Here is a 13255-nt window from a genome sequence, read left to right on the forward strand (position 1 = left end):
TAAGCCAGACCAACAATATGTCATGAAAGTGGTTTATATAATTTCATTTCCTCTTTTATTTTGGTAAATGCCAGTGGAAAAGGGGGGCAGGGAAGAGTGGGAATGAAAATCTTCATGCTTTTGAAGTATAGGAGAATCTAGAAGATCGATCATAATGGCATCTCAAGCCTATATAGTCTGCCATGTATTATTCCATTTTTCTTTGTTTTTTAAACTACAGCTGCACTGAAAGGACCTAGGGGGACTCAGAAGGGTTTAAATCAGTAAGACCTCAGATCTGGTTCTTGTATTTTTTGGAAAGAAGTGTCTTGTAACTGGGTCCTCAGTCAATATGGGATTTGAGATATTAATATATTATCTAATATAATAAATATTATATAGTATAATTTATATTTGCTAAATATGTTACATATTGTATTTTATTACTTAAATAATTATAAATATATAATTATATTTTATATTATATATATCTGATAACTAAGCCGATTTCTGAGTCTATGTTCTATTTAGGAATAAAGTGCAAGGACTGTATATTAGTGTTAGTCTAATAACTGTCAAGTAGAAAGTTAGTTATACAATTGTATTTAGGACAGATGAATAAATCATAGAAGCCTTCAGAGACTATTTTTTCTCTCATCTGTCTGCCATTAGGAATATGGTGTTTTGTTTATTTTGTGTTGTCATTTGGTAGAAAAATCATCTTTCTAGAAGTGAACAAAAGGGCAAGGTCAGTAGCTCTCAGTGAGAAAAGCCAATTATAGTATGAGATAATGTCAGCAGGACTAGAAAAGGCTCTCCAATTTGGCCAAATTCTTTAATTTGCTGACTAGTGATTGAAACTTTATCATTACTACTTCATTTCTGTGGATAAAGGCTTTCTTTCCCTTTTTATAAAGATTTTATTTATTTATTTATTTATTTATTTATTTATTTATTTATTTATCTATTTGTTTATTTATTTGAGAGATAGAGGTATAGCAAAGAGGGGGGAGGAGCAGAGGGAGAGGGACAAGCAGACTCCGTGCTGAGCTCAGAAGTGACTTGGGGCTCTATCTCAAGACCCTGATATCATGACCAGAACAAAAATCAAGAGTCAGAGCTTTACACCCAGGTGCCCCTATGGTTTTCTTTCTTTTGAATGATCAATGCTGTCCTCACCTCCATCATGGGGAGTAAAGTAGGAATGAGTGGAAACCTCCTTACTTATGTTTTCCTTAGGTTTCAATCCTGAGGGAAGGTATTCATGATGTAGAAATGGACAAGAGAAAACGTCATGCCTCGGAAGGCATGACAGATGGAGTCATGAGAGATTGGTTGCAAATTTTGTGAAGCAGAGTAAGGTCGATCCTAAGGAGAGGTATCTATCAAAACCTTTTTTATAGGCAGGGAGATGGGTTGACCGCAACCATGACATCTCATCCTTATGGAGATAAAGTAAGTTATTCTCAGAATGGCATCACATTTTAAGAAGACACAAAAAGATTCAAGTTCCTACCTGAGAAAAGAGAGGGAGGAGAGAGAGCGGGAAGGAGGGGAGAGAGAGAGAGAGAGAGAGAGAGTGAGACAGAGAGAGAGAGAAAGAGAGAGAACCATAGCCTAGATCAACTTGAGAGCAGTAGAATTAAATGGTGAAAATCTACAAAGAAAATTCTGAATGCACGTGCTGGGCTGATGTGTTCAGGTCTCCTTGGAGGTAAAGCCTACATTTTGGTCCTAATTTTTATTTCAAAAGGATAAGGGAGTGTTTATAACCAGCTATGTTTGGCATTGCAGCTTCACACTGTCATCGATGGCACTAAGTGTTGGTTAAGTGCCCAAATACCACCAAAGAGTCTGTTATTATCTTCCACTCCCTCTAGCTAAAGAGCCAACATTCTGACATATTTACATACTAAATAAACTTTTTTTAAAAGAAAGTTACAATTAGTCAATCTATTTTCAAAGATTAAGTAAAGACATTTAAGGCTGTTAGAGCTAGCCCATTAAAAAGAAAATCTGTTAGATATTAAGATGATTCTTAAATTTATAGAACTCTTGGCTGAGTTTGTATAGGCAATTATGCAGCAATTTGTTGGCTGTGCCATAGAGTCTCTTTTTCTCCTGTCCGTTACCTACACTCCCTCCCTGGTTATCAGTGGACAGCAAACAGATGGGCAGTTATATGGCCCTTGTTTTTGCTGATTTGCTCTTTTGTTGTCAGTTATTCGTGGCCTGACAAGGCCTGAACCCTACGTAGGGGACAAGGAAAGAGCTGCATACCTTGGTTCAATGAAATCCTAGCCTTAATTTGCCATCTGATATCCAATTCCCAGCCTCGACAATTGCTTAAATATACCTATTCAGGTTTAACAAGAAGCGACCATGTGATTTCAAAATCTGTCGTGAAGTTCAGCTAGATCATGGAAAAAAAGCAAAAGACCGTTCAGAGTCTATTCTATTATAGGTTACACGAAAGAATACTGAACTTTGTTTGGCAAATAATCTCTTAGTAAGATTTGCTTCATTGCCAATTTTTGACTAAACAATTAAGCATTACATTTCCAATTATTGATTTGGATGACCTGTGTGAAACAAATATTAATGAAATGAGCTCTAATTATCAGTTTCTTACCCACTATATGTCTTAAAAATAGACCCTCCATTGTCTTACCTAGTAATATTATAAATAGTAAGATTTCAGAGGTTGATCTCTTATAGTATTTAGTGTCTATATACAAACTTTGGCACTTAATGGTACTGTTTTTAATAGTTCACGTCTTGTTTTCCCTATTATGATTACAAATCATCGCAGGTAAGGTTCTGTCTTTTATTTCTTTTTCTTCTCTTAATATCCACAGAGACTCAACATACTGCTAAGGACAGAAGTAAGCTCTGGACATGCTCTTGTTCAATGGAATTGAAGGGTTCATCCAGTTTTCATACCTGAAATTGCTCTCCATGACCAGATTTCACTGTGGTATGTGATGCCTTGGTTGTCATTTTGAAATGTTGATCCTCCTCCTCATCCATCAAGACCAACTTATGAATCACCTCTTCTGGGCAGCTTTCTCAGACCACTCTGCAGATAATTAGCCACTCCCTCCTCTGTGCTCCACCGTGTTCTGGTGCATGCTTTGATTATTGTGTATACCTCCTCCTCTGTAACTCCCTATTATTCATTTAAATGCTCATTTTCCCTATTCAAATGTGAAACTTTGTGAAGAGGGTCTATATTCTTAGTCCTTCATTGGTCTCGGCACATTACAGGTTGAATAATACATTAAATCGGTAAATAAACATGTATCATAGGGCTAGGTCACCTTTGATAAACTGCTGTTTATGCTTATTGATATGCTTTTAGTGAAAATTCCAGCAGACTTTAGAGGAAATTCCATATGTTGTTTGATAGTCAAAGGTCTGTGTTGAACTTTTGAGTATTTATTTTATGTTGTGCCTTGGCACCAATATCTGTCTACATTTACTTCTTTTTTCTAACATCCCCATGAAACTTGAGTTCCTCAAATTTCTCCTGCCTTTGCCTTCCAGTTCCTGCTTTCTTCACTTGCCCTTTGGGGTTTAAACATTCTCTTTGGACATTTTTATACTTGGTACGTTTGAGGGACTATTTCAAATTCTACTTTATTTTCTGTGCTACCTAGAAAGAATAAAAGAGATCTCTGAAGAAGAGAAAATGATTCAGAACTTTGGAAGTTGTATGAACATCTTAGCTCTCCAGGCTATTTGGGAGAGAAGGTCTCTGCTGTGAACAAAGAAAAGTGCGAATGAAAACAGAACTTAGAAACAAATGAAATAGGGGTCATATTCCATGATCAAAAAAACACCTTCTCCTCTAAAATTATTCTCAGCATGGCGCTTTTTGCATCTATTTTATGGAGGTCAGTTGATACACAATTGAATTTTCCAAAAAAATACTTTTCAGCAATACAGAATAATAAGATTTAGTCTCATAGCGATGTCAGTAATCTTGAAAAGCTGTGCAATGTTTTGAGTTTTTCACAAGTTGCCTTTCTTAAAGTAGTTGGATATCTATGCATTAAAAACCAAAATCATGCCTGTGACAAAGACATGGTTCATATCTCCACCTGATAGAAGCTTCTATGCTTCCTTGGAGACAAGGATAGAAACTTATGTAATTCTTAATGAGGTTAAAGCAAGAATGACGGGAAGAACTGAGAGGTCTCTGTGGTGGGGAGAAGGAAGAGAAGTAAATCATCATCTGGACTTGTGACTTTCTGAGCATGGTTCTATTGCTATGTTTGAGGCTTTTTTTTTTCTTTTGAGGCTTTATATTATTGTTTTTGCTTTCATCAAGTTTCTTTTTTTTATTTAAGTTGTTAAAAGCCTTGTCTCTGGAAATCACAGTTTTTAGATGTTTCTTTTTTTTCCCTCACATATGTGCTACCTTTTGGGGAAAGATACTTTCTTCTTCAGCCTGTATAGTTTCCCTGTATAGTCTTGAGACATCAAGATACTGTGTATCATTTTATATTTTTGTCTTGCCTAGGGTAGACTTAAACTTTCCTCCCAGGTCAGGTGTATGTACCTTGGGCCCCTGCTGTTGGCTTTGGCAGGACCTGATAGAGCGCTGAATAAGTTCCCACCATCCTTGTGGGTGGTTTGCCAACCAGCAATGGTTTTCTTTGTGCATCATACTGGGCTGGATGCCTGAATTCTGCTCTCAGAGATGGGTATGCCTGGAGAAGCAACATTAAAGCAGCAGCAGACCCAAATACTCATTCTGGTCCAAAGGCTACTGACTTTTTCTTTAAGTTTGCATTGAAAAGGTTTTTCATTCTCAATCACACAGTTTCTAATGACACTAAAACCAAGAAAAATAAGATAGTGGAGAAAAACTAGTGCTTTCTAGAACTAAAAGAGCTGATCTAGATTAAACATGCATATGTTTCCATTTCCTTAATTTGCTGTAAAGTAGCTGTTAGTTTGGTGAGAAGACTTCTAGGAAGTAAAAAAAAAATGTGGTCAATGGCTAGAAGGTTTGAAACAGCAGAGGACCCTGTGGCTGCATAGAGGATGTTTGTTTCTAGGGCTTGCAGGGAGAGAGGAGGCAGGAGGTACAGAGGCCAGACCCTGAGAGGATATATGTCTCCCTCAGCAGACCAAACTTTGGTGACAAGGAGCCTTTGAACAATTGAAAATGGAAGGAGTTGTGTTGTGGTGGAAAGATTGGGAGCTTTGGAGGGAGCAGGTAAAGAGATAGCCAGATAGTCTACTTAGCTGTATGACCTTGAACAACAACAACAGCAAAATCATCTTCAGTTTCCTTATCTGAAAGGTAGATATAATAATAGCGGTAAGAATTTCATATATGCACACAGGCAAAGCATTTGCCCAGAACATGGCACCCAAACACATACAAATAAATTAATATTTGTCCAAAACAAATGCACACAAATAGGTGCTTATTCTCCTTCAATTAGAAATTTGGGTGTTTTGGTCAGGAGAAAGATATGCTTGGCTAATCTGTCCCACATGAGTTGGGAAAATGCAGGCCAAGAGGTAATACACTTCCTCCTCAACAAAACTAAAAGGCACAGAGAGTGTTCAACATGCACATAAAGAAAAATATGCTAAACTTACACTGGACATCAGAATGGCAGTTTCACCATTCACTAATTTTCTGGAGACTGAACAAACTGTTGTAAGCAAACTTGCCAGTTGATTCATTTGTTTCAGTGACCTTGATGTAGAATACGTTAATATTTCCCTACTCTGGCCTTATAGCTGGCACTTGCAAGTGACAAGGAACCAAAGGTATGATCAGAAGTACCACCAATGGCAGGTATAGAAATTACCATGTTATAAAGACTTGATTGTGGATACAATGTTCTGGTAATGGTCAAAACTTTTGAAAAGAAGTAAACAAATTGCACTGAAAATAAAGACGGCCCAGAGTACTGGCCAAACAAGTTGGTAGAGTGGAAAAACAGTGTAGGTCCTGGAGGAGCTGACTTCCAGCCAGTATTGCATGTTGTAAGCTTGCATAGATTGGATCACCTATGACCCTCAGTTTCCTCATCTGTAAAATGGTAGGGTTGATCTAAATCACTGGAGTCCACTTTAGGACTAACTGTGTATTTAGTGAGTCTAAATTCATATTTCTAGATTCAATATAGTGTCATCACGCTGACCCTAAGACTTGTCTTCTTCCCCAGAGTCTGATCAGTAACCAAGTCTTGCTCAGCATTTCTGTTAGAAACCCAAGCTTCAGAATCAGAGAGACTGTAATGCAAATCCCAACTCAGTCATACATATCAGCATAGGGAAATTCATCTTTCTCTACATTTCCATGTCCTCATCCACAAAGTGGGGCAACAATAGTATTTATAGCATAGCCCCTAGTGTGGATTGAATGAGCTAATGAATGTGAGGTCCCTAGCACAATGCCTGGTGTCAGGTAAATTGTAACTATATTTAAAACATCCTTTCCAAACAGCTCTTGAATGTGGTTCTTCCTCTTTGCCAGGAATACTGAAATCAAATTGGTTTCTTTAACTGTAGTCCAACTGTTTGCCCTGGCTGAGAGGTGATCTTTCAAAAGCACATGACATTACAACCATCATAAGAAAGCCAACAGGGTGATCACAGAAACGGAACAGAAGATGCCTTGAAAATGCTTATGGTATAATGTTAAGTGAAAAAAAGTGAAAAGCAGGGCCTGATTTGAACAATTTGAGAGCAAATTTCTTGTGGTCTTATTTAAGGGTGACAGAAGTAGAGGTCTTCTTGGTGAGGAAGGAAAAGGTCTAACTTTTCAGGCCATTTTAACGTATCAGGTTGGAGTCGAGTCGGTTATGGTGGGACAGTGTTAGGACCCTTAACAAGGATCCTCTGCACACAGCACTCTGACTTCCTAAATTTTATTCTGAAACCTAAGACTTGCTTTGTCTTAGAGGAAGATTCATCTGTCTGCGGGGCAGATGTGTGGTTGTTTGACCTCTGCGGCCACTGGCTTTTGGTCAGCTGGGGAGACAGGCTTAGGTAAGGGATGAAAAAGCAGCCCACACCCTGACACTTTGCCATGTGATTTGGAGCACAGCGTGAGCTGCTCTGGCACATTGCTAGAGCTTCCCTGCGCCTTCCCTGAGATGAGGGAAAAGCAGCTGAAAAAGGAAACTGTGCTCCGAATACAGCATGGGTGATTCCAGTTAGGCACCAGCATTTCCTACTATGAGTCCTGACGTAGTGTCAGAAGAACTAATTGGACTTTTCATTTGGGAGAAGAGTTTCTCTTGCCTGAAAAATATGATGAATCTCTCGCTAATACAAATAAGTAAATAAAAGTTTAGCTTTCATAACTGACCTGCTGGGAGTCTGGTTCATCGTGGAAAAATATTTAGCAGGGCACAGCTATCTCAGAACTCAAGGGGCAGAGAGCATTAGCGTGACACCCAAGAGAACTGCAGGCTTTTAAACCCCTTTCAATTGCAGGCCAGGGGTAGTGACAGGACCCAGGAGTGGGGAGGGGCCGGGGGCTGTCCAGGCTGATGGGCGTCACATTACAGGGCAGGAGCGACTGGAGAAAGGGAACATTTGGCTCTCATTACAGAACAAAAGGACAAGGTGCTAGAAAACAGAGTGAATCTGGGTCAGAGGTACCTGACTCTCCCACAGGTGCTGTAGTCAATTTGCACACCTCCACTCGGGAGGGAGCATCCCAAAGCTGTCTCCCCACCAACCGTACTTGCCAACAATAACACTTTACCAGGACCACAACTTGTCGAGACCAGCACTGTAGCTGGGGCAGTGGCACGATGAAAATTGTGTTTGCTTAGGGGCAAAGCTCACTGCTGTTGAGAAGTTAGAGGTGTTAGTATGTGATTTTCATGAAAGCTCCTCCAAATATCCTAAATGTTGGTGTGCTTTTATTTTTTTACAAATCCCCTTCTCATAAATTCTTTGCTTTCTCTTGGAGGGGGTTGGTGAGGAAGGAAAAGACAAAATCTGTGACTCTTCTGAAGAATAGGTATTGATCATAATTCAAGATCTAAACTTAATATTTTCCTTAATTGTGGCAGAATTGCAAACAAGTTGACATTGCACCACCTTTTTTTCCTTCCATTTTTTGTTTCTAACTCATCACTCCATTATTTTTTTCTTTCCAACCTGCCTTCTGATGAAGCAGTAATTTGAAAACTCTGTATTTTTTGGCAATGTGACAACTGATCAGAGTTTTTAGTGCTCCCTTGACTTCTGGTTATTTCTCTCTTTCCTTCATTTTTTCTTCCTTCTCTTTTGAAATCATCTCCAGGCTTTCGAAGGGAGACACTTGGATGCCACACTGACAGCAGGTTTGCCAACTTACCACTCGAAGCTTGTAACTGTATTTTCAGTCATTAAGGACGAAGCCCCAGAAATGTTGGCAGAGGGTATGTTTCATCTGAAACAGTATAAAGTATACAATGAGAGAAAAGCAGGCCTCAAGTATTTGCAGGGGTCCTGTTATGTGGCGGTTGTGATGAAAATAAGCTTAGTGACTTTAACAGCTGGCAATTTATTAGCAAACCTGGTTCTACTAAAAAAATATGGAAAATCAGAATTGATGTAGAGTGTTAATCGCAAATCCTTTGTATTAGCGAGACTTCTGTATTGTGTTAACTTTTACTATTGCGGAGAGCAGACATCCTTTGGAGCAAAAGGCTGGGCCAATGAACTTCCTTTGTCAAATAGGGCTCTGTAGGGATCCAGGCCATGTCTGCTTGTGATGTTGGGTGTAGAAGACAAATCATTTTCCTTTAGGCGGATTGGTCCACCTGAGGGAGGTGTTCAGTTTTGGCTATTGTCACTACTGAGAATCCCTTCTTAGGGCATTGTGGAGTTGTCCAAGGACAGTTGTGAACTGTCCTTCCAGCTACACTTGTGGTAGCTCTTTCTCTAGGTGCATCATCCTGAAAAACTTTCCCTTTGGCTGAGTTTTGGACACAGTAATTGAAAACAACACATTTTCCGCTGCCAACTGGAGACACCAGAGCGATCACTCTCTCTTTCTACTTTGGATTTAACAACGTGGCGGTGGATGAGATGGGAGACATGCTCTCAGGGTTCAAAATGAAAAACACCAGAACACAACTGCTATTTTATGAAAGAGGCTGGAATATCGTTAGTAAAAAAAATTGCAGATGTGTTTCACAGATGAGGGGGAAGTAGCAGGAGTACTACTACATCGGAAGATAGCATGACAAGTACAATCTAGTCCTCATTTTTACCAACAGATTACTTCTGGGGCTTACTAAGCTTGATTAGGGGGCTTATTTTCACTTTGAAGGGTATCTGTGTGTGTGTGGCTGCTGGTGGGGGTGGGGTGGGATTTTGATCTTTTAGGGAAACATAATGGTATTGGATAGAATCTTGACCATGGTTCTTTACCTGTAGCTCCACTAAAGGAAACTTGATTAATTATGGAGACAACTACCCTCTCCAATTAGAAATTATCTTTTTGAACTCTTGTGCAAGAAGAGAAACTCAAAAACATGAATACATTTTAATGGTAGACCACTCAAAATAGACCTTCTGTTTTGTAAAAATTGCAATCATGAATTGTCCACTTTTGCCTTAATTTTGACTCTCCAGAAGATTCGTTTTTTGAACAAAAAGCCTGTGGCTTGTTTCACAAGGCCACCAGCAGGCTTTCAACAAATGCCTAGTTAGTGAATTAAGGTATATGAAAAGAGTGTGAAATGTTACAGATGAAATTTCTATCCCTTCATCTGTCTAAATAAAATTTTATTTATTTTCTTTTTTTCTAAATAAAATTTTAAAAGAATCTTTTATACTTTATTTCTTTGACTGAGCCTTTATGTATATTTTAGTGATTATTTTTCAGATAGTTTAATTATGTGTCTATGTGACACAACTGGTTATTATGGTAAAATAGACACATACCAAGTTTAAAATCTCTTAAATGATTGTGGCTGATTGTCATCCACAGCAAGTGACACCTAAGAATTGTTCTGTGCTCTGACAGTTCCAACAGTCTTGGAAGAGAGAGGGAAGTATTGCAGGAATAAGAACAATATTTGGGGGTTTTTGTTTGCCTTATACAAAGTGTTTTAAAATATATTTTAAGGTAAGTAAGTGTTTGTAAAAACGGATGTTTTGGTTCACCTCTGTTGTTGAGCACCCTTTTTGTGGGACTTCATAAAAAATGCTAAATATTCTAATTCCTCATCTATTGCAGATGTTCAGTTCAGGACATTAGAATAATTGTAGTCATTTTATTCTTACTTAGCCTTCATTAAAAGAATGTTGATGAACCTCTTCAAGAGAGGAATAATCTGCTTTTATTTTTAGTTTACGAGTGCATATATAATGTTCACCTTATGCTGGGTGCTGTTTTAAACACTTTACAAAACTTCACGCATCAAGTTCTTATAACCCTATGAAGTAACCACTTGTATCATCATGCCCATTTTATAGACGAGAAAACCAATGCATGTAGAAGCTAAGTAAATTAGTAAAACTAATGGCCAAGCAGGTAGTAGGTGGAGGTGTAGGCTTTGATCCCACGCAGTCTGACATGAGAATCCTTGCCCTACTTCCTCTAAAACACTGTTGTCCAATAGAAATATGTCAGTCATATATGTAATTTAAAATTTCTAGGAGCTACATTAAAGAAGCAAACAATAACATTGAACTTCCATAATATCTTATGTGATGCAACAGTTCAAGTGAAATGCAGTATTTACCAAAGCAATACTATTGTGTGTAACAAAAATATGTTTTATTCGTTTTAAAATTTAAATTCATTTAAATTAAGTTAAATAAAAAAATTCAGTTTCTCCATAGCACTAGCCATGCTATAGTGCTAGCTATTTCAAGTGGCCAATGGCTACATGCATGCAGTTTACCATAAGGAACAGCCTAGCCATAAAGAACAAACATTCCATAGAAGTGCATTTCTTGGAAATAGCTCCAGAGAACAAAATTAAGGAGAATTGCTTTCAGGAAGTTTTGTTTTCCTTATTACTCCAGGCTCATTACCATGACAGAAGGAAAAGTAAACATGGGTTCTCAATTTCTGACTTATCAAAGGGCTCAACACCTTTGGTTGGCCGGAAGATATCCTCTGATGGGGCTTTCTGGTGGATTTGTGCTCTTAAAGGGGCCATGCCCAACAGTGCTCAGGCTATGGCTTATCCAGGGTGGTGGGGATCTTGTGCCTAGCTGGAAGCACTTCCCTCTTGAGAAGAAACATTAATACCACCGACCACAAATGGAGAAAAGGAGGAGAGGTTTAGCTCTTCTGATTCCCCACTATCCTCAGGCCCACCTTCACCTGGTTTTACCGGTGTTTCCACCACTCACACATTAACAAATATCTGAAATGATCTCAGTATGGTTTTGTAGTCCTTTCTAAATATAGGCATAATCAGTAGGAAAAAATATATTTGGAAGTTGGGGATGTTAAATCAAATATGAGTGACTAGGCTGACAGAGGAGAGAAGAAAGAACTTTTGTTTTCTCTTGATCACTAAGAATTAAAAAATAAATCAAGGTAAGTATATCCTACACTTAATGTGGCAAATCTGCATGTATTTTGCATTTCCTAATATAAATTTAACTTTGCTAGAACTATTAACATCATTTAAACTATGTTTTAATGATGATGGAGACAAACTTTCCATTCAGATAATTTACTATTAAAAGATAAAAGTTTTCATTATTGCATGAAAATAGTTTTGTAAATGGAAGTCAATAGTACATTATGATTATTTTTTATTTTTTTAAAAAGATTTTATTTATTTATTCATGAGAGACACAGAGAGAGGCAGAGACATAGGCAGAGGGAGAAGCAGGTTTCATGCAGGGAGCCAACGTGGGACTCCATCCTGGGTCTCTTAGGATCACACCCTGGGCTGCAGGCAGACGCTCAACCACTGAGCCACCCAGGCTGCCCAATTATGATTATTTTTTAAAGTTTTGTTTTGTTTTGTTTTTATTATTGAGGGGAATATTTTTAAATTGTCATTTTTACCTTTTCAATTTTTCATTGAATGGGAAGTTCTGTGGGGTGTAATAGAAAGAGAAGGAGGTCTGGGGTTAGCAGACATCGATTTTAATCCAGGAAAGCTGAATTTTAATCCAACTTCTGCCACTTAAAAGCAGTTTCTCTCTAACCTTGAATACTTTACTTAATCTTTGTGAGTCTTTAGTTTCCTGCCCTGTAAATTAAGGACAATAATGCATATTTCTTCAGGCTGTTAGAAAGAGTAAATGAGAAAACATATGTAAAATGCTAAGCCTAGTGCTTGACACATATTAGGAAGCTAATAAATGTTAAATCCTTTTCCATAGTTACATGCACATTCTTTCATATGAATGGATCTCAATTCATCCAATGCCTCAAAATTTTATTAGCAAAAATGCTATTAAAATTGGTTTATGATATCTTCTCTTAAAACTCAAAATTCTTGTGTCCTTTTTATCCATGAGAAGTTTCAAAATTGTGCCTAAATTAATGATTATAGAGAGCTCGAAACTGATTAAATGGCAAATCATTTAGGCCCTGAATTTTTTACCATTTTCTTTTCTTCTTTCTTTCTTCCTTCCTTCTTTCTTTCTTTCTTTCTTTCTTTCTTTCTTTCTTTCTTTCTTTCTTCTTTCTTTCTTTCTTTCTCTTTTCTTTCTTTTTTTTTCTTCTTTCCTTTCTTCTTTCTTTTCTTTCTCTCTTCTTTCTTTCTTTCTTCTTTCTTTCTTTCTTTCTTTCTTTCTTTCTTTCTTTCTTTCTTTCTTTCTATTTCATTTATTTATTTGAAAGAAAGCAGAGCCAAAGGGGAAAGGGCAGAGTGACACGGAGAAGTGGGCTCCCTACCAAGCAGGGAGCCCAATGCAGGGCTCTATCCCAGGACCTGGGATCATGACCTGAGCCAAAGTCAGACACTTAACCCACTGAGCCACCCAGGTGCCCCCCCCCTTTTTTTTTTTTTTACCATTTTCTAGAAGAAGGGAAGGCAGAAAGTGAACCAAAAAAGGGGAAAGAGTAAAATCTTAAATGATAGTATAGTAACTGAGTGGTAATATAATGATAATTGAATGAACAGATATTTGCTCTGGATTAAACCCTGCCAAGGGTTCTTCTTGGTAGCCTATCAGTAAGGGCTGGAGAGCCACTGACCTCATGTCACAATGTACACAGTGGGGCTATTTAAAGGCTGCCATTCCATATCCAAGTTTCACTCCCTTCTGACGTCTCTTGCACTGTTCATGTGGCGCCCTTGGCTACACTTCAGCAGGTAAT

The sequence above is a fragment of the Vulpes lagopus genome, chromosome 2 (assembly GCF_018345385.1).
Source record: "Vulpes lagopus strain Blue_001 chromosome 2, ASM1834538v1, whole genome shotgun sequence".
NCBI classification, from domain to species: domain Eukaryota; kingdom Metazoa; phylum Chordata; class Mammalia; order Carnivora; family Canidae; genus Vulpes; species Vulpes lagopus.